The sequence below is a fragment of the Arachis stenosperma genome, chromosome 9 (assembly GCF_014773155.1).
Source record: "Arachis stenosperma cultivar V10309 chromosome 9, arast.V10309.gnm1.PFL2, whole genome shotgun sequence".
Taxonomy (NCBI): Eukaryota; Viridiplantae; Streptophyta; class Magnoliopsida; order Fabales; family Fabaceae; genus Arachis; species Arachis stenosperma.
Genome location: NC_080385.1, coordinates 55,644,908 through 55,668,711, shown reverse-complemented (window position 1 = coordinate 55,668,711; position 23,804 = coordinate 55,644,908).

Here is a 23,804-nt window from a genome sequence, read left to right as displayed (position 1 = left end):
TATTGAGCACCAAGTTTTTGGATTTATTACCGGGGATTATTTAAGTTGTGAAAAGTAGTGATCACAATTTTGTGCACCAACCTGCTTTTCCTCTTGAGTGGCAAAAGAATGTCATGGTGTCTCGGTATACTTGGGAGATGTTGGACAGGGTCGAACAGGCCTTTGTGAGTGTATTGGAGGATATTTGGGGGGAGCCTCCGCATCTGGATACTAAGAAATTTCTGGGGGACCCATCTTTGGTCCGAAAAGTGTTGGGTATTGACTGACATGTTATTTTATTCTATTTTACCCCTGTGATCTATGACTTTTGTTTGTTGATTCTGTCTTTTCTGTTTTCCAGAAATGTCAAAAAACAACGACTCCATGAAGGCTTTCAAAAAAGCCAGGAAGGCAGCCGCTGCACAAAACATCTCGGTCAAGGCGGCTGGGGAGGGGTCTTCTCAAACCATCATGAAACCGCCCGTGCCGAGTTCCCCCGGGCCGAGGAAGGTGATCCCTACTCCTCGGGTTCGCCTGGCAGATCCTCCATAAACTTCTACTGCTGCTTCTGGTGCTCCTTCCTCGAAAAAGCAAAAAACATCTGAGCCCTTTTAACCTGGATGCCCCAGATTTTGATGCTATTGAGTTTGTCGACCAGCAAATTATGCCTTACGGTGCGCTTTCCATGGATGATGTGTCCCTTCTTCAGCACCTAGATTTCATTACCAGAAATAGTGTGAAGATGGCACATATGGGTGCGGCTATTTTCCGAACTGCTCAGGGTATCCCGATTCATGCTACAAAATCCTTCATGGAAGAGGCTAAATCGAAGTTTGATCGGATCAGGGTCTGAAGGAGGAGTTGGAGGTGAAGTTGGCAAAGGTAGAAAAGGAATTGGAGGGTGAGAAGGCTAGCTCTATCGCCTTGGCGGCTTCCTTGAAGTTGGCTGAGGACATGGCATTGAAGCACAAGGATAGCTATGTCTCAGCTTATAGGGAGTTGGTGCATCTCCGAGATGACTTGGAAACTGCTCGAGTTGATTATGCCGAGCTCCAGGGTCACCTTGTAGGTAGCGTGACTGCCGCCTATGAGAACCTGCGGGAGCAGGTCCGGATTATTGCCCCTGATGCCGATTTGACCTCTTTAGTCATGATAATGTAGTAAAAGATGGTAAGATTGTCCCGGATGATCCTGATGATGACGTTGAGCCTCTTCCTGTGCCTTCTCTTAAAGCTTCTGCTATGCCAGTCACTTCAGCCCCCTCGACCGTAGTTGAGTCAGATCCTGAGTCGAGGCGACAGGACAGTGGATGCGGTGCCTCTCCAGACTCGTCCTCCTTCACCTCATATTGATGCCGCTAATGAGGGACTTCCGACTTCTCTTTAATTATCCTTGGTATATTTTGGCGTAGCCCGGCCTGTGGGCTTTTGAACTTTTTATTTTGTAAAGCATGCTTCTGACTTTGGTACTTCTTTGGTTGCTTTGCTTAGCAACTTTATTTTCGTTAAACAAAATAGTCTCCGAACTCTTAGGCTTGACTCTGATGGCTTCTTGAGTGCATTCATTACTGCGACTTGTGTTTGGATTAGACCTTTCTTTGCTTTATGTTTGTAGCCCGACTTCTGTTAAGGTTGAATCCACCTTGTATGTTGGTCTTCTTTCTTTGTCCCGAAGTTATCTTTGGCAATCCATTTCGGTTGGACCCTTTGTGAGGTCTCTATTAGGATTTGCTTTTTAAGGTTTTCGGGTGGCCATTTTTATCATGTCGAGCTCTTTACGAGTTATTTCTTGGACCTTGTTCAAGTCTCTTTCAGGGATTACTTTATAACTCTTTGTTGTTTGTGCCGACTTCATCATGTCGGGTTCCTTTGAGTTATTTCTGTAGCTTTATCTTTCCGGGCCGACTTTGTCACGTCGGGCCCTGTCGAGTTACTTGATAATCCTCTTTTTTGGACCTTGTTTTGGGTCTCTTTCAGGGATTATTTTTTGTAACTTCATCTTTCTGGGCCGACTTTGTCACGTCGGGCCCTGTCGAGTTACTTGATAATCCTCTTTTTTGGACCTTGTTTTAGGTCTCTTTCAGGGATTATCTTTTGTAACTTTATCTTTCTGGGCCGACTTTGTCACGTCGGGCCCTGTCGAGTTACTTGATATTCCTCTTTTTGGACCTTGTTTTAGGTCTCTTTCAGGGATTATCTTTTGTAACTTTATTTTTCTGGGCCGACTTTGTCACGTCGGGCCCTGTCAAGTTACTTGATAATCCTCTTTTTTGGACCTTGTTTTAGGTCTCTTTCAGGGATTATCTTTTGTAACTTTATCTTTCTGGGCCGACTTTGTCACGTCGGGCCCTGTCGAGTTACTTGATAATCCTCTTTTTTTAACCTTGTTTTAGATCTCTTTCAGGAATAATCTTTTGTAACTTTTTGTAGGAGTCCGACTTCGCCATGTCGGGCTCTTCGAAGTTATTCTAATCCTCTTTTATAGGGCTGGCCAGACCTCTTTCCAGGGCTTTACTTATAACTTAGGTTGTTGTGTGACAAACCCCAATTTGACGGTTTGTCTTGTATTGAATTTAGAGCATTTTGATAACCTTTTGTCACATTTAGCCTAGGAATTAGCATGATTTCGTAATCTCTCCCGTATTTGTGCTTAAGTATAAAAACATGCTTTTTAAGCCTTATTTTGATGAATTCTATTTTCTCTTTGATTCCATAAGATGCCTTGATATGTTTGTTAGTAATCTCAGGATGAAATAGGCTAGGCATGGATCAAAGGAAGCAAGGAAGGAAGCATACAAGTGGAGAGAAGCATAAGAAGTCAAAGAAGCAAAGTCAGCCAAGCACGCGCACGCGCACAAGGCGCTCGCGCGCACATTGCGAGACAGGCCAAGGACGCGCACGCGTACCATGCGCGCACGCGTCGATGATGGCACATGACCTCACTAATGAAGCACGTGCCTGGCGATTTTGGGAAGGTTTCAGCAACCAACTTTGGCGCCAAAATGCATAAAAGAGCCAAGGATTGAAGGGGATTGACATAGATGACATTCACACACATTAGGATTAGTTTAGAAGTAGTTTCTAGAGAGAGAAGCTCTCACTTCTCTCTAGAATTAGGATTAGGATTAGGATTAGTTCATAGATCTAGGTTTAGATTCATCTTCTTCTACTTCCACATCTCAATTCCTTGTAGTTGCATTGATTTTTCTTCCATTCTTTTATTGCAATTTCCTTTATGTTGTTCTTGTATTTTGTTATAGATCTAGTATTGTTTCTTTTTACTTTCTTCCAATTCAATAAAGGTAATTCATAATAAAAGTGTTTCTTTTGACTGTTGTTGTTAATTTCTTTCAATAATTGTTGTTAGATTTCATTCTTGTTGTTGATTTACTATGTTTTCCTTTTATGCCTATCAAGTGTTTGATGAAATGCTTGAGAGGATGTTAGAGTAGAATTTATGTTCTTGGCTTGGGAAGGCAACTTAGGATTTCGTGAGTCACTAGTGTCCAATTGATTGCTAGTTGATAGCCATTAACTCTAGCCTTCATTAATCCAATTAGTGGAAAGCTAGGACTTATGGACTAGGATTGATATAACTCACTTGACTTTCCTTTATAATTGATATAAGGATGACTAAGTGGGATTAATCCTTGCAACTACCATATTTGTGGCTAGTGATAATGATGAAGACCCTTGACAACCAAATCTTGCCAAGACCATTTTGTTAACAAAGTTTTCTTACCATTTACTATTCATGTTTCTCATCTAAAACCCCAAAATAACTCACAACCAATAACAAAACACTTTATTGTAAATCCTAGGGAGAACGACCCGAGGTCCAAATACTTCGGTTTATAAATTTCAGGGGTTTGTACTAGTGACAAACAACTTTTTGTATGAAAGGATTATTGCTTGGTTTAGAAACTATACTTCGACGAGATTTTATTTGAGAAATTCTAAACCGTCAAAAATCCAATCGTCATTGTGGCTGGTCCGACTTTTTGTGCCGGCCAGTCTTTAAGTTATTTTATAGCAATCCATTTTATTAGGTCTTTGTCAGGTCCCTTCTATGGATCACTTTCTATAAATTATTGCATTATTCTGTTTTCATCTTTGCCGATTTTGTAGAATTTGGGTTTTTAGCCCTCATTTTTATCGTGATCGCGCAGTGAATTCGATTTTCACTTTTTTTGTCGATCTGTAGCTTTTACAATCGGGCGATGAATGTTTTTATAATAATACGACTTGAGCATTTGTAGAGAATCTGAATAAATTTTATTAAAAGAAAATGTAAATATACATGAGGAGTTAATTTCCTAAGTCGGGTGACTTGTAGGTCTTAGCGGGGCACCTCGTTAAAAAACCTTTTTTCAGGAAAAAGAGTGTGCCTTGTCCAAGATCTTTTATCATCCCTAGCTATAGTACCTTCTTAGGTTGCAGCTGTGCCATGATCTAGGAAGCTCTCGCCTGTCGAGTTTGGAAAGCCTGTAGTAACCCTTTCCCAGTACTTCTTCCTTTCCAGTTTGCTGCCAACTTTCCTTCTCCAGGTCGAGTTGTTCCTATATCGTTTCGGATTAGGATGAGGTCATTTTCAGCAAAGGCCCACTGTATTACCTTTCGGTTGTATTTGGAGGCCATTCGTTGTTTCAGCGCCTCTTCCCTTATCCGAGCTTTTTCTCGGATTTCTGGATGTAAGTCGAGCTCTTCCCTTTCAAGTTGGGAATCGGCTTTTTCGCTAAAATAGATTACTCTGGGTGATCCTTCTTCGACCTCCACTGGGATCATTGCCTCCATTCCGTAAGCTAATCGGAAAGGTGACTCTTTTGTCATGGAATGTGGAGTCATTCGATATGCCCATAAGACTTGTGGGAGCTCTTCAGCCCAGGCTCCCTTTGCCTCCTGTAATCTCCATTTTAACCCTGCTAATACAACTTTGTTAGCAGCTTCAGCTTGCCCATTGGCTTGGGGGTGCTCAACAGAGGTGAATTGTTGTTTTATATTTAGGTCGGCCGCTAGTTTTCTGAAGCCTGCATCTGTGAACTGGGTACCATTATCTGTAGTGATGGAGTATGGAACTCCGAACCTTGTGACGATGTTTCTATATAGGAATCTCTGACTTCTTTGAGCTGTGGCATTGGCTAGGGGTTCCACCTTGATCCATTTTGTGAAGTAGTCTATTCCTACTATGAGGAATTTGACTTGTCCTGATCCTTGAGGAAAACGTCCGAGGAGATCGAGTCCCCATTTTGCAAATGGCCAAGGTGAGGTTACACTGATGAGTTCCTCTAGCGGAGCGGTGTTGGAAGTCGGCACGCATTTTAGTAATGGTGTTGAAATCCCTCTTTTGTATAAAGTATTATTTATGATGGTGTAGTATTGTGCTTCCCGTTTTAACCTCTTTGTCTGTGAGGTAATTAATTATGGGAAGCATCCATCCCTGATCGCAACCTGTTATGGCTAGGACCTTTTCTTCTTCTGAGATTGATGGCTTCTATAGAATTTCTTGGATAAGGCTTCTATTGTTGCCTCTTGGTTTGGTGCTAGCTAGTTTTGAAAGTGCATCGGCCCGGGCATTCTGTTCTCGGGGTATGTGTCGAATCTCATACTCTCCGAGTTGTCTGAGCTATTCCCTGGTTTTGTCCAGGTACTTTTTCATAGTGGGATCTTTGGCTTGGTAGCTGCTTGTTATTTGTGAAGTGACTACCTGTGAGTCGCTGAAGATGATAAGTTTTTGAGCTCCAACCTCCCTAGCCAGCTTCAAACCAGCTAGTAGTGCCTCATATTCCGCTTGATTGTTTGAGGCAGAGAACCCAAATTTGAGGGAGAGTTCAATCTGGGTCCCTTGGTCGCTTTCAATTATTACACCTGCGCCACTTCCCGTTTTATTTGAGGAGCCGTCCACGTATAGATTCCATTCTGTGGGATTTCTGGTGTGTCTGTAAATTCCGCAGGCCAGATATTTTGAGATTTGATGGCTGTCTGAGCTTCGTATTGAAGGTCGAATTCGAACAACTCGACTGCCCATTGCAAGATTCTGCCTGCCAAGTCTGTTTTCTGTAAGATTTTTTTTATGGGCTGGTTGGTCCGAATTTTAATGGTGTGAGACTGGAAATATAGGCGAAGTCATCGAGATGTTATTATGAGAGCGTAAGCGAACTTTTCTATTTTCTGATAGTTCTGCTCGGACCCTTGTAACGCTTTGCTTATAAAGTATATGGATTATTGCCCACTGTTGTCTTCTCGGACCAGTGCTGAGGCTATTGCCTGATTTCCCACTGCGAGGTACAAGATGAGTGGTTCTCCTTCCCGTGGCCGACTTAATATAGGTGGCCATCCCAGAAATTTTTTGAAGTCTTGGGAGGCTTGCTCGCATTCAGCTGTCTATTCAAACTCCTTTCCCTTCCTTAGAGTGGCGTAGAAGGGGAGAGATCTTATTGCTGATCCTGCCAGGAATCTGGACAAGGTTGCCAACTGCCCGTTGAGTTGTTGTACCTCTTTGATACAAGTCAGGCTTTTCATGTCGAGTACGGCTCTGCACTTGTCCGGGTTTGCCTCGATTCCTCTCTATGTGATCATAAAACCCAAGAATTTACCAGCTTCTACTGCGAAGGTACATTTCGTGGGATTGAGTCGCATGTCGTGTCGTCTTATGGTGTTGAATACTTGTGTCAGGTCGGATAATAATATCTCTTCGTTTTGCGTCTTCACTAGCATGTCGTCTACGTAGACCTCCATGATCTTTCCGATGTGATCCGAAAAAACTTTGTTCATTAATCTTTGGTAAGTAGCTCCCGCATTTTTGAGACCGAAGGGCATAACAATGTAGCAGTAATTTGCCTTTAGGGTTAAGAAAGAGGTTTTTTCTTGGTCGAGTAGGTACATTGGGATTTGGTTATATCCCGAGTATGCATCCATAAAGGAGAGGTATTTGTATCTGGAGGAGGCATCTACCAGTGCGTCAATGTTTGGGAGCGGATAAGGATCTTTCGGGCAAGCTTTGTTGAGATCGGTATAGTCGGTGCACATTCTCCACTTCCCATTTGACTTTTTTACCAAAACGACATTAGCAAGCCATTACGGGTATTTGACTTCTCTTATGAAGCCAGCCTCCAGTAGAGCTCGTACCTGTTCTTCCACTGCTTGAGAGCGTTTTGGTTCTAGCTTTCTGCGCCTTTGTTATACCGGCCGATATCCTGGGTAGACTGCTAGCTTGTGGCATATTAGTTTGGGATCTATGCCTGGCATGTCTGCGGCCTTCCACGCAAAGAGGTCGGCGTTGTCGCGTAGGAACTGTATGAGTGATTCTTTTATGTCCCCTTTTAGGAGTGTGCCGATGTTGGTTGTTTGGTCCGGGGTGTTCCCGATCTGAATTTTCTCTATTTCTCCTTTAGGTTGTGGGCGGAGCTCCTCCCGCCTCTGAAATCCACCGAGCTCGATTGTGTGGAATTCTTCTCCTCTGCCTCTGAGGTTTAGACTTTCATTGTAACAGCGGCGTGCCATCTTCTGATCTGCCTTTACTGTGGCTATTCCTTCTGCGGTTGGGAACTTCATGCATAGATGCGGAGTCGAGATTATTGCGCCGAGTTGATTTAACGTTGCCCGACCTATTAGGGCATTGTAGGCTGAGCTTACGTCGACGACGATGTAATCTATTTTGAGTGTTCTTGACTGACTTCCCTTTCCAAAAGTTGTGTGGAGCGAGATGTATCCCATTGGTTGAACCGGGGTATCTCCTAACCCAAACAGGCTGTCTGGATATGCTCTGAGTTCTTTTTCTTCCAAGCCGAGTTTGTCGAAAGCGGTTTTGAATAAGATATCGGCAGAGCTCCCCTGGTCTATCAATGTGCGGTGAAGATTTCCGTTTGCCAGTATAATAGTGATGACCATGGGATCATCATGCCCTAACGCGACGCCGGATGCGTCTTCTTTGGTAAAAGTGATCGTCGGGATGTCGGGTGCATCCTTCTTTTCTGCGACATGGTATATGTCTTTGAGATGTCTTTTCCTTGATGATTTGGAGATTCCTCCCCCGGCGAATCCGCCGTGTATCATGTGGACATGTCTTTCTGGCGTTCGGGATGATCGCGCGGTTAGTCCGACATCTTCTGCTCTTCTTCTTTTCCTTTGTTCTTCATCATGGGCGGCCAGGTATCGATCTAGCTTTCCTTCGCGTACAAGCTTTTCTATGACATTTTTTAAATCAAAACACTCATTGGTGGAGTGCCCGTGGATCCGATGGTATTCACAATATTCAGCCCGATTTTCTCCTCCTTTTTTGCCTTTGAGTGGTCGAGCTGGTGGTATTTTTCTGTGTTGCAAACCTCTCTGTAGACATCTACAAGAGACACCCGAAGAGGGGTGTAATTGTGGTATTTTTTTATTTTCTCTCCATTGCGATCTTCCTTCTTTCTGGAATCTTTGTCTTTATCTCGAGAGGTGAACCCGGCCTTTGAGGTCTCTCCTAATCGGGAGTTTTCTTCCATGTTGATGTACTTTTCCGCTCGTTCTTGCACCTCGTTTAGAGACGTGGGGTACTTCTTTGATATAGATTGGCTAAAAGGCCCTTTTCGCAGGCCATTAATGAGGCCCATGATAGCGGCTTCCGTTGGCAGGTTTTGTATATCCAGGCATGTCTTGTTGAATCTCTCCATGTAGTTGCGCAGGGTTTCCCTTTCTCCTTGTCTGATTCCCAATAAGCTCGGCGCATGTTTAGCTTTGTCCTTTTGGATGGAGAATCTGGCTAGGAATTTCTTGGCCATGTCATTGAAACTCGAGATGGATCTAAGAGGGAGGTTGTCGAACCATCTAATTGCTATTTTTGTTAAAGTAGTTGGAAAGGCTTTTGGTGCACGAAATTGCAATCACGCTTTTGCAATCCCGCACAACTAACCAGCAAGTGCACTGGGTCGTCCAAGTAATACCTTGCGTGAGCAAGGGTCGATCCCACGGAGATTGTCGGCTTGAAGCAAGCTATGGTTATCTTGTACTTCTTAGTCAGGATATCAGAAATTATCAGGATTGATTGTGAAAAGCAAAAGAACATGAAATAAGTACTTGTTATGCAGTAATGGAGAATAGGTTGAGGTTTTGGAGATGCTCCATCTTCTGAATCTCTGCTTTCCTACTGTCTTCTTCATCAAACACGCAAGGCTCCTTCCATGGCAAGCTGTATGTAGGGTTTCACCGTTGTCAGTGGCTACCTCCCATCCTCTCAGTGGAAATGTTCAACGCACCCTGTCACGGCACGGCTATCCATCTGTCGGTTCTCAATCAGGCCGGAATAGAATCCAATGATTCTTTTGCGTCTGTCACTAACGCCCCGCCCTCAGGAGTTTGAAGCTCGTCACAGTCATTCAATCATTGAATCCTACTCAGAATACCACAGACAAGGTTTAGACCTTCCGGATTCTCTTGAATGCCGCCATCAATTCTAGCTTATACCACGAAGATTCTGATTAAAGAATCCAAGAGATATCTACTCAATCTAAAGTAAAACGGAGGTGGTTGTCAGGCACGCGTTCATAGTTGAGAATATGATGAGTGTCACGGGTCATCACATTCATCCGGGTTAAGAACAAGTGATATCTTAGAACGGAAGCAAGCATGATTGAATAAGAAACAGTAGTAATTGCATTAATCCATCAAGACACAGCAGAGCTCCTCACCCCCAACCATGGGGTTTAGAGACTCATGCCGTAAGAAGTACACAAAGAAACGTGTAAAGTGTCATGAGGTCCAGATACAATGTCAAAAGATCCTATTAATAGTGAACTAGTAACCTAAGGTTTACAGAAATGAGTAAATGACAGAAAAATCCACTTCCGGGCCCACTTGGTGTGTGCTTGGGCTGAGCATTGAAGCTTTCATGTGTAGAGACCTTTTCTGGAGTTAAACGCCAGCTTTCATGCAAGTTTGGGCGTTTAACTCCAAGTTTTATGCCAGTTCCAGCGTTAAACGCTGGAAATTCTGAGGCTGAATTGCCACGCCGGTTTGGGCCATCAAATCTTGGGCAAAGTATGGACTATTATATATTGCTGGAAAGCCCAAGATGTCTACTTTCCAATAACGTTGAGAGAGCGCCAATTGGGCTTCTGTAGCTCCAGAAAATCTATTTCGAGTGCAGGGAGGTCAGAATCCAACAGCATCTGCAGTCCTTTTCAGTCTCTGAATCAGATTTTTGCTCAGGACCCTCAATTTGAGTCAGAAAATACCTGAAATCACAGAAAAACACACAAACTCATAGTAAAGTCCAGAAAAGTGAATTTTAACTAAAAACTAATAAAAATATACTAAAAACTAACTAGATCATACTGAAAATATACTAAAAACAATGCCAAAAAGCGTACAAATTATCCGCTCATCGCAACACCAAACTTAAATTGTTGCTTGTCCCCAAGCAACTGAAAATCAAAATAGAATAAAAAGAAGAGAATATACTATAGACTCCAAAATATCAAAGAAACATAGTTCCAATTAGATGAGCGGGACTAGTAGCTTTTTGCTTCCGAACAGTTTTCCATCATTCTTTCAAGAGCCAATAATTTTAACATTCTTAAAACAACAAATTCAAAAGACATATGCACTGTTCAAGCATTCATTCGGAAAACAAAAATTATTGTCACCACATCAAGCTAATTCAACTAGTTTCAAGGATAAATTTCGAAATCCTGTACTTCTTGTTCTTTTGTGATTAAAGCATTTTTCATTTAAGAGAGGTGATGGATTCATAGGACATTCATAGCTTTAAGACATGAATTTTAAATTTTATTAATTATGAATTAAGAACAAGACTCAAAAATAGATATAGGATGAGACTAAAAAAAAAGATAAAAATAGAAAGCAAAACAAAACAAAAAAAACGCAAAAAAATAGGCTCCTAATGATAGAGGTTTTCACAGAGTTAGGACTCAACAACCTTGATTTTGAGAAGTGGATGCTCCCTCAACTTGAGAGGAGAGCTTTTGGCGTTTCATCTCTTGGAGTTCACGCCCCTGCTTCTCTTGTTCCTTCAGCAATTTGCAGAGCATGCAGTTCTGATTCTGCTGTTCTTCCTTAAGTTGCTCCATAGTCTCTTGCAACTTGGTGATAGATGCTTCTAGGCTGGCCCAGTAGCCAATTTCAGGAAATTCAGGGAGGAACTCCTGCGCCCTCCTTTTGATAGAGTTGTCTTGCATTTGTCCTTCCATTGACTTCTTGGTGATTGGGTGTTCAATGGGTATGAATTCATCTACTCCCATCTTCACCCCAGCCTCTTTACAGAGCAAGGAGATCAAGCTTGGGTAAGTCAATTTGGCTTCAGTGGAATTCTTATTTGCAATTGTGTAGATCTCACAAGCAATCACATGATGAACCTCCACTTCTTTTCCAAGCATAATGCAATGAATCATCACTGCTCTCTTGATAGTGACCTCAGAACGGTTGCTAGTGGGCAGTATGGAACGCCCAATAAAGTCTAACCAACCTCTTGCAATTGGTTTGAGGTCTCCCCTCTTGAATTGGTTTGGGACACCCTTAGAATTGGTTATCCACTTAGTTCCAGGGAGGCATATGTCCTCTAGAACTTGATCTAACCCTTTATCTGCTCTCACCATCCTCCTATTAAAGGATTCAGGATCATCTTGCAATTGAGGCAGTTTGAAGATTTCTCTTATTTTGTCCAGATGGAAGTACATAACTTTCCCTCTGACCATAGTTCTGTAGGTATGATAAGCAGTTCCAGTCATTCTCTGCTTATCTGTTAACCACAGATTTGAGCAGAATTCCTGAACCATGTTCCTTCCAACCTTTATCTCAGGATTGGTTAGAACTTCCCATCCTCTATTTCGAATTTGCTCTTGGATCCCCGGATATTCATCTTCTTTCAGATCAAACTTCACTTCCGGGATCACTAACCTCAGTCCCATTATTTTTTGATAATGGTCTTCATGTTCTTTGGTTAAGAACTTCTCTTGATTCCAAAGATTCTTTGGATTATTCTCTTTCTTTCCTCTTAAATTGGTTTGTCTTCCCTTAGGAGCCATGATCTTGATGAATCTTGGCTTTAGTGATCACGGAAAAGCAAACCAAACTTAGAGGTTTGCTTGTCCTCAAGCAAAAGAAAGGAAGGAGGAGAGAGAGGAGAAGAGCAAATTCGAATGGTGTGGGGGAATGGTGAGGCCGAACCTGTTTTTATAAGGGGGGGGGGAAAGGAGATTTCGAAAAAATTGAAAAGAGATTTGAGAAGATATGGAGAGGAATTGAGAAAAGGGTGAGTTTTTGAATGAGATTTGAGATTGATTTGAAATAGATTTGAAGAATGATTTTGATTTTTGAAGAATTGAAAGTGAAAGATGAATGGTTGAAGTGTGATTTTGTAGAAAAGTATGGGTAGGAAAAGGAAAGTTTGAAAAAATTTGGTTTGAAAACAAAGTTGTGGTCCCCCCACCTTTCTGGCGTTAAACGCCCAGAATGGCACCCATTCTGGCGTTTAACGCCCATTTGTTGCCCCTTTTGGGCGTTTAACGCCCAGCCAGGTGCCCTGGCTGGCGTTAAACGCCAGAATTCCTTATCACTGGGCGTTTTCTAAACGCCCAGGATGCTGCCACTGGCGTTAAACGCCGAGAATGGTGCCCATTCTGGCGTTTAACGCCCAAAATGGCACCTTTACTGGCGTTAAACGCCCAGAATGGTGCCCATTCTGGCGTTTAACGCCCAAAATGCACCTCACTGGCGTTTTTTCGCCAGTAAGCTCTTTTCTCTGCTTTTGAGCTGAATCCTTCTGTAACTCTGTGAATTCCTTCATTTTTGATACTTGCCTCTGTAAAAACAAATCATGTAACCTCCTAATGACTGGGTTGCCTCCCAGCAAGCGCTTCTTTACTGTCTTTAGCTGGACCTTTACTGAGAATCACTCAAGTCTCAGTTTTGAGCATTCCTGCTCAAATTGCTTTCAAGATAATGCTTGATTCTCTGTCCATTAACAATGAACTTTTGTCAGAATCAATGTCTTGAAGCTCAACATATCCATATGGTGACACTCCTGTAATCACATACGGACCCCTCCACCGGGATTAAGTTTTCTGGAAACAATCTGAGCCTAGAGTTGAAGAGCAGAACTTTTTGTCCTGGCTCAAAGACTCTGGTTGACAACTTCTTGTCATGCCATTTCTTTGCCTTTTCCTTATAAATTTTTGCATTTTCAAAGGCATTGAGTCTGAACTCTTCTAGCTCATTTAGCTGGAGCAATCTTTTTTCACCAGCTAATGAGCATCCATGTTTAGGAATCTTGTTGCCCAGTAGGCTTTATGTTCCAGTTCCACGGGCAGATGACAGGCCTTCCCATACACCAGTTGGTATGGAGAGGTTCCTATAGGAGTCTTGAATGCTGTTCTGTATGCCCACAGAGCATCGTCCAAGCTCTTTGCCCAATCCTTTCTTCGGGTATCACAGTCCGTTCTAGGATTCTTTTTAGCTCTCTGTTAGAGACTTCAGCTTGCCCATTGTCTGTGGATGATACGGAGTTGCACTTTGTGGCTAATTCCATATCTGACCATAGCAGGTATAGCTGTCTATTGCAGAAATGAGTGCCTCCGTCACTGATTAGTACTCTGGGAACACCAAACCTGCTGAAGATGTGTTTCTGGAGGAATTTCAGCACGGTCTTGGTATCATTAGTGGGTGTAGCAATTGCTTCCACACACATAGTAGCCACCAGAATGTAAGTGTTTGAGTATGATGGTGGGAATGGACCCATGAAGTCAATTCCCCATACATCAAACAATTCTATCTCTAATATCCCTTGTTGAGGCATGGCATATCCGTGAGGCAAGTTACCAGCTCTTTGGCAACTGTCACAGTTACGCACAAACTCTCGGGAATCTTTATAGAGAGTAGGCCAGTAGAAGCCACATTGGAGGACTTTAGTGGCTGTTCGCTCACTTCCAAAATGTCCTCCATACTGTGATCCATGGCAATGCCATAGGATCCTTTGTGCTTCTTCTGGGTACACATCTACGGATCATTCAGTCTGCACATCTCTTAAAGAGATATGGCTCATCCCATAGGTAGTACTTGGCATCTGAAATTAATTTCTTTTCTTTGCACTCTGCTGTACTCCTGGGGTATGAACCTCACAGCTTTGTAGTTGTAATATCTGCAAACCATGGAGCTTCCTGAATGGCAAAGAGTTGCTCATCTGGAAAAGTCTCAGAAATCTCAGTAGAAGGGAGGGACCAGACTGGTTCTATTTGGGACAGATGATCAGCTACTTGGTTCTCTGTCCCTTTTCTGTCTCTTATTTCTATATCAAACTCTTGCAGAAGCAACACCCATCTTATAAGCCTGGGTTTTGAATCCTGCTTTGTGAGTAAGTATTTAAGAGCAGCATGGTCAGTGTACACAATCACTTTGGATCCCACTAGATAAGATCTAAACTTGTCAATGGCATAAACCACTGCAAGTAATTCTTTTTCTGTGGTTGTGTAATTCTTCTGTGCATCATTTAGAACACGGCTAGCAATAAATGACGTGCAGAAGCTTGTTATGCCTCTGTCCCAACACTGCACCAATGGCATGGTCACTGGCGTCACATTATTCAAATGGCAATGCCCAATCTGGTGCAGAGATGACTGGTGCTGTGACCAGCTTAGCTTTCAGGGTCTCAAACGCCTGACACTGTGTGTCAAACACAAATGGCGTGTCAGCAGCTAGCAGGTTACTCAAAGGTTTTGCAATTTCGAAAAATCCTTTATGAACCTTCTGTAGAATCCTGCATGCCCCCAAAGCTTCTGATTGCCTTAACATTGGCAGGTGGTGATAATTTTTAATTACTCTACCTTTGCCTTATCCACTCTATTCCCTTGCTTGAAATTTTGTGCCCAAGGACAATTCCTTCAGTCACCATAAAGTGACATTTCTCCCAGTTTAAAACCAGGTTAGTCTCTTGGCACCTTTTCAGGACAAGTGCTAGGTGATTAAGACAGGAGCTGAATGAGTCTCCATATACTGAGAAGTCATCCATGAAGACTTCCAGGAATTTCTCCACCATATCAGAGAAGATGGATAGCATACATCTCTGAAAGGTTGCAGGAGCATTACACAGACCAAAAGGCATCCTTCTGTAGGCAAACACGCCAGAAGGGCAAGTAAATGCTGTTTTCTCTTGGTCCTGAGGATCTACTGCAATTTGGTTGTAACCTGAATAGCCATCCAAAAAGCAGTAATAATCATGACCAGCTAGTCTTTCTAGCATTTGGTCTATGAATGGTAAAGGAAAATGATCCTTTCTGGTGGCTGTATTGAGCCTTCTGTAGTCAATACACATACGCCACCCTGTGACTGTTCTTGTAGGAACCAGTTCATTTTTTTCATTATGAACCACTGTCATGCCTCCCTTTTTGGGGACAACTTGGACAGGCTCACCCAGGGGCTATCAGAAATAGGATAAATAATCCCAGCCTCTAGTAATTTAGTGACCTCTTTCTGCACCACCTCCTTCATGGCTGGATTTAGTCTCCTCTGTGGTTGGACCACTGGTTTGGCATTATCCTCCAACAGGATCTTGTGCATGCATATAGCTGGGCTAATGCCCTTAAGATCACTTATGGACCACCCAAGAGCTGTCTTGTGTGTCCTTAGCACTTGAATCAGTGCTTCCTCTTCCTGTGGTTTTAAAGCAGAGCTTATAATCACTAGAAAAGTATCACCCTTTCCCAGAAATGCATACTTCAGGGATGGTGGTAGTGGTTTGAGTTCAGGTTTGGGAGGCTTATCCTCCTCCTGAGGAATTTTCGAAAATTCCTTTGTTTCCTGTGGTTCTTCTTGATCAGGCTGAGCATCCTTGAAGATGTCTTCAAGCTCTGATTCTAGGCTTTCATTCATATTGATCTCTTCCACCAAAGAGTTAATAATGTCAGCGCCCATGCAGTCATTTGGTGTGTCTGGATGCTGCATAGCTTTCACAGCATTCAACTTGAACTCATCCTCATTGACTCTCAGGGTTACTTCCCCTTTTTGTACATCAATGAGAGTTCGTCCAGTTGCTAGGAAAGGTCTTCCTAGAATGAGAGTTGCACTCTTGTGCTCCTCCATTTCCAGCACCACAAAGTCAGTTGGAAAGGCGAATGGCCCAACCTTGACAATCATATCCTCTAATATGCCTGATGGATATTTAATGGAACCATCAGCAAGTTGGAGGCATATCCGGGTTGGTTTGACTTCTCTAGTCAACCCAAGCTTTCTGATAGTGGATGCAGGTATTAGATTGATGCTTGCTCCAAGATCACATAGTGCTGTCTTGGTGCAAGCGCCTTCTAATGTGCATGGTATCATAAAGCTTCCTGGATTTTGAAGCTTTTCTGGTAAGCTTTTCAGAATGACTGCACTGCATTCCTCAGTGAGAAACACTTTTTCAGTTTCTCTCCAATCCTTCTTATGACTTAAGATTTCTTTCATGAACTTAGCATAAGAAGGTATTTGCTCAAGTGCCTCTGCAAATGGAATCTTTATTTCAAGAGTCCTTAGATAGTCTGCAAAGCGGGCAAATTGCTTATCATGTTCCGCTTGGCGGAGTTTTTGAGGATAAGGCATCTTGGCTTTATAGTCTTCAACCTTGGATGCTGCAGGTTTATTCCTTACAGAAGTGGTTGAAGAAGCCTTGTTAGAGGGATTACTGTCAGCACTCTCGGGTGTCTGATCCCCCCTTGGCGTCTGAACGCCAGGATTGGGTGGAAAATGGGCGTTTAACGCCAACTTTTCCCCCTTTTCTGGCGTTTGAACGCCAGAACTGGGCAAGGAATGGGCGTTTAACGCCAGCTTTCCTTCCCTTCTGGCGTTTGAACGCCAATAACATCCTCTGGGCTTACTGTCCTCAGAGGGATTTTGAACAGTGGTTTGGTTTATCCTGTCAATTGTTCCCTGTTTGGCTTTTGCTCTTTTGAGTAGTAGTATTCAGTGTCTTCCCACTCCTCAGTTGAACCGCTTGACTCCTCTGTTACTGTTTAGATATTTGTTTTGCTTGATTCAACTGCAGTTCTATGTTCTTGTTAGCAACTTAGTTTCATAGAGCATCTCTTTAAATTATGCTAACTGTTCTGTCATCAGGAGCAATTGTTGATTAAGCTCAATCATCTGTTCTTGAGGATTAGGGTCAGTGACTACTGTCATGACTTCCTCTTCTGGAGAGAACTCATTGCTAGAGTACAAATATTGGTTTCTAGCAACAGTGTCTATAAGCTCTGAGCTTCTTCAATTGTCTCATGTGTATAGATCCACCAGCTGAGTGGTCTAAAGACATCTGAGCTTTTTCTGTAAGCCCATAGTAGAAGATGTCTAACTGTACCCACTCTGAAAACATTTCAGAGGGGCATTTTCTTAGCATACCTCTATACCTCTCCCAGGCATTATAAAGGGATTCATTATCCTCTTGTTTAAAGCCTGGATGTCCAGCCTTAGCTGTGTCATCCTCTTTGGAGGGTAAAAATGATTCAGGAATTTGTCTGATAACTGTTTCCATGTCTTATGCTTGCTGTAGGTTGGTTATTCAACCACCTTTTAGCTTGATCTTTTACAGCAAATGGAAACAGTAATAGTCTGTAGACATCCTGATCCACCTCTTTATCATGTACTGTCAGCAATTGTAAGAACTGTGCCAGAAATCAGTAGGCTCTTCCTGAGGAAGGTCGGAATACTGGCAATTTTGCTGCACTATGATAATGAGTTGAGGGTTTAGCTCAAAGCTGCTTGCTTTGATGGGAGGCGTGCAGATGCTACTCCCATATGCAGCTGTAATGGGGTTATATGACCCCAGAGTCCTTCTGGACTGATCAATCCCACTTAGGTCCCTAATGGATAAAGGGAAATGATATGGATTGCCAATAGATAAATTTTGTTTTTTTTTTGAATTAACCGAAAAATAAAATAAAAAAAAAAGGAAATAAAAAAAATAAAATAAATTCGAAAATTGAAAGAAAATAAGATCAAAGCAAATTGAAAACTGAATCAGTAGTTATTAATAAAAAGATTTTGAGATTAGCAATTAGAAAGATATGATTGAAAATTTTTTTGAAAAAGATTTGATTTTGAAAAGAGGAAAGAGAAAAAACAACAAAATGACACCAAACTTAAAATTTTTAGAAAATCAAACACAATTTTTCGAAAATTTTAAGAGAAAAACACAAAGAGGACACCAAACTTAGAACTTTTACGGATCAAAAAGGGATTAAGGACATGCAAAATCGAAAATTAAAAGAAAAACAAAAGCATGCAATTGACACCAAACTTAAAATATGAAAGACTCAACTAAAAGACTCTAAACCAATAAAAACAAAACAGTCCTAATCTAAGCAACAAGATAAGCCGTCAGTTGTCCAAACTCGAACAATCCCGGCAACGGCGCCAAAAACTTGGTGCACGAAATTGCAATCACACTTTTGCAATCCCGCACAACTAACCAGCAAGTGCACTGGGTCGTCCAAGTAATACCTTGCGTGAGCAAGGGTCGATCCACGGAGATTGTCGGCTTGAAAGCTATGGTTATCTTGTACTTCTTAGTCAGGATATCAGAAATTATCAGGATTGATTGTGAAAAGCAAAAGAACATGAAATAAGTACTTGTTATGCAGTAATGGAGAATAGGTTGAGGTTTTGGAGATGCATCTTCTGAATCTCTTTCCTAATGTCTTCTTCATCAAACACGCAAGGCTCCTTCCATGGCAAGCTGTATGTAGGGTTTCACCGTTGTCAGTGGCTACCTCCCATCCTCTCAGTGGAAAGTTCAACGCACCCTGTCACGGCACGGCTATCCATCTGTCGGTTCTCAATCAGGCCGGAATAGAATCCAATGATTCTTTTGCGTCTGTCACTAACGCCCGCCCTCAGGAGTTTGAAGCTCATCACAGTCATTCAATCATTGAATCCTACTCAGAATACCACAGACAAGGTTTAGACCTTCCGGATCTCTTGAATGCCGCCATCAATTCTAGCTTATACCACGAAGATTTGATTAAAGAATCCAAGAGATATCTACTCAATCTAAAGTAGAACGGAGGTGGTTGTCAGGCACGCGTTCATAGTTGAGAATATGATGGTGTCACGGGTCACACATTCATCCGGGTTAAGAACAAGTGATATCTTAGAACGGAAGCAAGCATGATTGAATAAGAAACAGTAGTAATTGCATTAATCCATCAAGACACAGCAGAGCTCCTCACCCCCAACCATGGGGTTTAGAGACTCATGCCGTAAGAAGTACACAAAGAAACGTGTAAAGTGTCATGAGGTCCAGATACAATGTCAAAAGATCCTATTAATAGTGAACTAGTAACCTAAGGTTTACAGAAATGAGTAAATGACAGAAAAATCCACTTCCGGGCCCACTTGGTGTGTGCTTGGCTGAGCATTGAAGCTTTCATGTGTAGAGACCTTTTCTGGAGTTAAACGCCAGCTTTCATGCAAGTTTGGGCGTTTAACTCCAAGTTTTATGCCAGTTCCAGCGTTAAACGCTGGAAATTCTGAGGCTGAATTGCCACGCCGGTTTTGGCCATCAAATCTTGGGCAAAGTATGGACTATTATACATTGCTGGAAAGCCCAGGATGTCTACTTTCCAATGCCGTTGAGAGCGCGCCAATTGGGCTTCTGTAGCTCCAGAAAATACACTTCGAGTGCAGGGAGGTCAGAATCCAACAGCATCTGCAGTCCTTTTCAGTCTCTGAATCAGATTTTTGCTCAGGACCCTCAATTTCAGTCAGAAAATACCTGAAATCACAGAAAAACACACAAACTCATAGTAAAGTCCAGAAAAGTGAATTTTAACTAAAAACTAATAAAAATATACTAAAAACTAACTAGATCATATTGAAAACATACTAAAAACAATGCCAAAAAGCGTACAAATTATCCGCTCATCAGCTTTGCAACGAACTACATCCGAGGCGTCGGTGAGATACATTCTGCTCCTTAAGTTGCTGAGATGATGGCTGGGATCTGTAGTGCCATCGTACAAGGTCATGTCTGGAAGTTTAAAGTCTTTTGGGATTCTTGTCTTCATGATCTCCTTGGTGAATGGATCTTGCTCCATGTGGGTGCTATCTTCGAGAGTGGATCGACTGGCTTTAGTCTTGACATCGGCTTCAAGTTTTAGGAGTTTGTTCTCCAATTCTCGGCGTCATCTTATTTCTCTTTGCAGGTCCTTCTCAGCTTCTCGTTGACGTAGAGCTTCTTCCTCAAGTTGTTTTAACCGATCTTGAAACGCATCCAGGGCTCCCTCGTTTGGGGAGTTCTTTTTGTTGATTTGGGGAGTATCTATTAGTGTAGTGTCCGCGTTCTTGTGCGGTGTTCTATCCTCTAGATCTGAGTCGTGGTTGTTGTCATGGTCGTCCACCATGGTGCTGAGATGACTTTCAGGTTCCCCGGCAACGGCGCCAATGTTTCGAGGGTTACCTGAAACTGTGGGTCGATCTCAGATGAGACCTTCTGTGCTGGTCGGTGCTGTTGTGTCCGACTTGGTGATGGTGCTGATCTTTCATCCCCGGAAGGTGGGGGGTACCTACAAGGGACTCCGATGCTTAAGTTAGCAAGGGTCTTAAGCAGGTATTGAGTAGAATCAGAGTATGAGTTATACCTGGGTGCTCCAGTGTATTTATAGTGATGAGGCGTGACCTTTTTAGATAAAATAAGTTAGTTATCTTATCTTATCTTACCTTCTATGTGAGGTCAGCTTATCTTTCATGGGAACCACCCTTCCCTCTGTAGGCTTGGGCTGCTTTAGGATTTGGGGCGTGTTCCTCTATTTGGGCCCTTCTTTGGGCTTTTCTGGTGACTTGGCCGAGCTCTTTGGAAAAAGGTCGGGTTGTCCTGACCTGAAGAAGTCGGTTGCTTTATCTGTAGAACATCATGGGTCGGACAGCTTGATCCAGGGTATGAACAGTTACTATAAGTGATGAGGAGAATTCAGAAGAAGTGAACAAACCATCAGGGCACCCCCAAGGTGGTTCAAGAGTGCATCCATACGAGAAAGGTCAAGGAAGTGAGCCTACACAAAGAAAACTGCCAAAGGAGAAGGAAGTCTTGAACCCCGATGCACCCAGAGCACCATTTCCCCAAAGACTCAAAGGGGGTGTAGAAGGGAAAGTACTTAAGATTCCTCCACATGTTTGCATCTCTCCATGTAAACATACCATTCATCAAGGTTCTCCAACAGATGCCTTCATATATCAAATGCATGAAAGAGTTACTGACTAAGAAGAATTCACTGAAAGGTAGACAAACAATAGTGATGAACAAAGATTACAGTGCCCTCATCCAAAAGGATTTGCCTACAAAGAGGAAGGACCCAGGGAGCTTTCACATCCCTTGTGCCATAGGAGACACAACGATTGAAAGGGGACTTTGTGACCTGGGAGCTAGCATTAACTCAATGCCCTTATCCCTCAGGAAGAAGCTACAAATTAATGAGATAAAACCCACAGATGTGATCCTGCAACTGGCTGACAAGACTCAAAAACGAGCAATATGAGTGGTTGAAAATGTGCTGGTAAAGGTTGGAAACTACTTTCTTTCTGTAGACTTTGTTGTCTTGAAATGGAAGAAAGCTATCTCTACCCAACTATTCTGGGGAGGCCATTTCTGGCCACAGCCAGAGCACTCATAGATGTTGAGCAAGGAGAGTTAACACTGAGGATACACGACGAACAACTCACCTTCCACGTCTTTAGACCTTCACAAGAAGCAGAGCAAGAAAACAATGAACTAAAGGATGATCATAACAAGACACCTCTGGAAGAAACAAGCAAGGAAACACAATCAGGGCATCTGGGAACCCCAAGGGTTGAAGAACAATATAGTCAGATGCTACAACAGCCAAGGAAAACCCAGGGGGAGCTAAACCCACAGGAGCTATCTGAAACCAGCAACGAGGTGTTCCTTAGAAGAGAAGCAACCAAGAGTAAGGAATCACTAGAGGAAGGAAAAAAAGATGCCAAGAGGATGGAGGAATAAGAAGATCCCTACAGAGAACTTCTCTCCAGGAGATAAAGTGATATCTATCCATCATCCAATAATCCCACCTCATCTCCCCACCATTCCATCTCAGCTACCTCAGGTGTATACCATCAATAAGATCCTCTCCTTAGAACATATGGAGATTCTCAAGGAAGCAACTGGAGATAGATTCACTGCAAGAGGGGAAGACTTGAGGTATTATCAACCACCGTGACAGAGGCCAACCATCAAGCTAATGACGTTAAAGAAGCGCTTCATGGGAGGCAACCCATGTTTTACATTTTTTATTTTGTTTCTTTTATTTTGTTTCTATCTTTTGACAGTGGATAATAAAGCAAGGTTCATGAATTTCAAATCAAATTTGATAGACGCTTAGGTAAATCCTTGTATGCAATATATAGTGAACAACATTTTTGGTGTTCAAGGCACTCTAAGAGGGTATGAACACAAAGCATATCATGCTTATCTTAAAGCCGTGATCAACTCTTCTTGCACTACATAGTCACAAACTAAGTTTGGTGTCACCAATGTTGCATACATAAACACTAAAGAGTCTGTTGATTTAAATTCATGAATAGCACTCATTTTGTCTAAAACAAAAATTTAAAAAGTAGTTAGTTCTTATGTCTATTTTGCCGCCATAAAGGGACCTAACTCTTACTTTCTTTTATCTTGTATAGGAAATGAAGGAAGGATTGGATGGAATTGATGGGACAAACCAAGAAGAGAGGTTTGGCCACTTCACAAAGGGGCCAGCCACATGTCTTTGCATAAAATGCCTCGGGAAATATTTCCGTGCAACATTGAAGGGAGAGTGCCCTTGGAGACCGAACCAACCACTTCACAAAAGTGGTGATTCTTGTGCTCATCTCATTTCAAATCCCAACCGTCTATCTCTAGCCTATACAACCAATCCACACCCTTCAATTGCCCACCATTCTCCTATATAAATAACTTACGTTCCACACCCTTTCCACTTCAAATTCCTCTTTCATCACACCTCTTACTCTCGGAACACACACAACATTCCTTCCTCCATCCAAACAAAACACTTTGACCCACTTCTCTAGCTACACCCTCTGATGTTACACCCATACATATACCTATACACTCTCTAGTTCAAAGGTCACTCATGGCATCCTCAAGCTCCAAGAGGCGAAAGGGCAAGGAATAGGCAGAGAGTATCCCTTTCGATGAGAAGAGGTTCAAAACTGTATTCCATGAAGTTCAATTTGGACGGGTGGAACACAAGAAGATATTGCCAGAACTTGCATTTCAGTTCAACGATGATGAGTGTCCAAAGATTAGAAAAAAGATTGAACGGAGGAGCTGGCACGAGCTTACGAACCCAATCACAAGGGTAAATGCAAATCTTATCAAGGAGTTCTATTCTAATGTAGCTAGAGAAGACACCACCAGGGCCCCTACCTTCAAAAGCTATGTGAGAGGAACTGAGGTCGACTTCAGCCCCAATGCCATCATGAAAACTCTTCAATTGAGGTCAAGACCCTTTGATGAGCTCAATTATCAATCAAGAATAAGTAATGGCCCCGACAATGATGAAATTGAAGAAATTATGAATGACATATGTGTTGTGGGATCAGATTGGGTGAGGTATTCAGATAGGAGGCCACGGTTCATTAGCAGAGGGGACCTCATCCCAGAAGCCAAGGGATGGTTTGAACTCGTTAGAAGGTCCATCCTCTCAGCCTCAAATAATTCTAAGGTCAACATTGCTCGAGCTACTATGGTACACTGCATAATGAGGGGTGGAGACATCAACGTACATGAAATCATAGCTGAGGGAATCCAAGAGGCTATCAAGAAAAATGATCCGGATACTTGGCTTG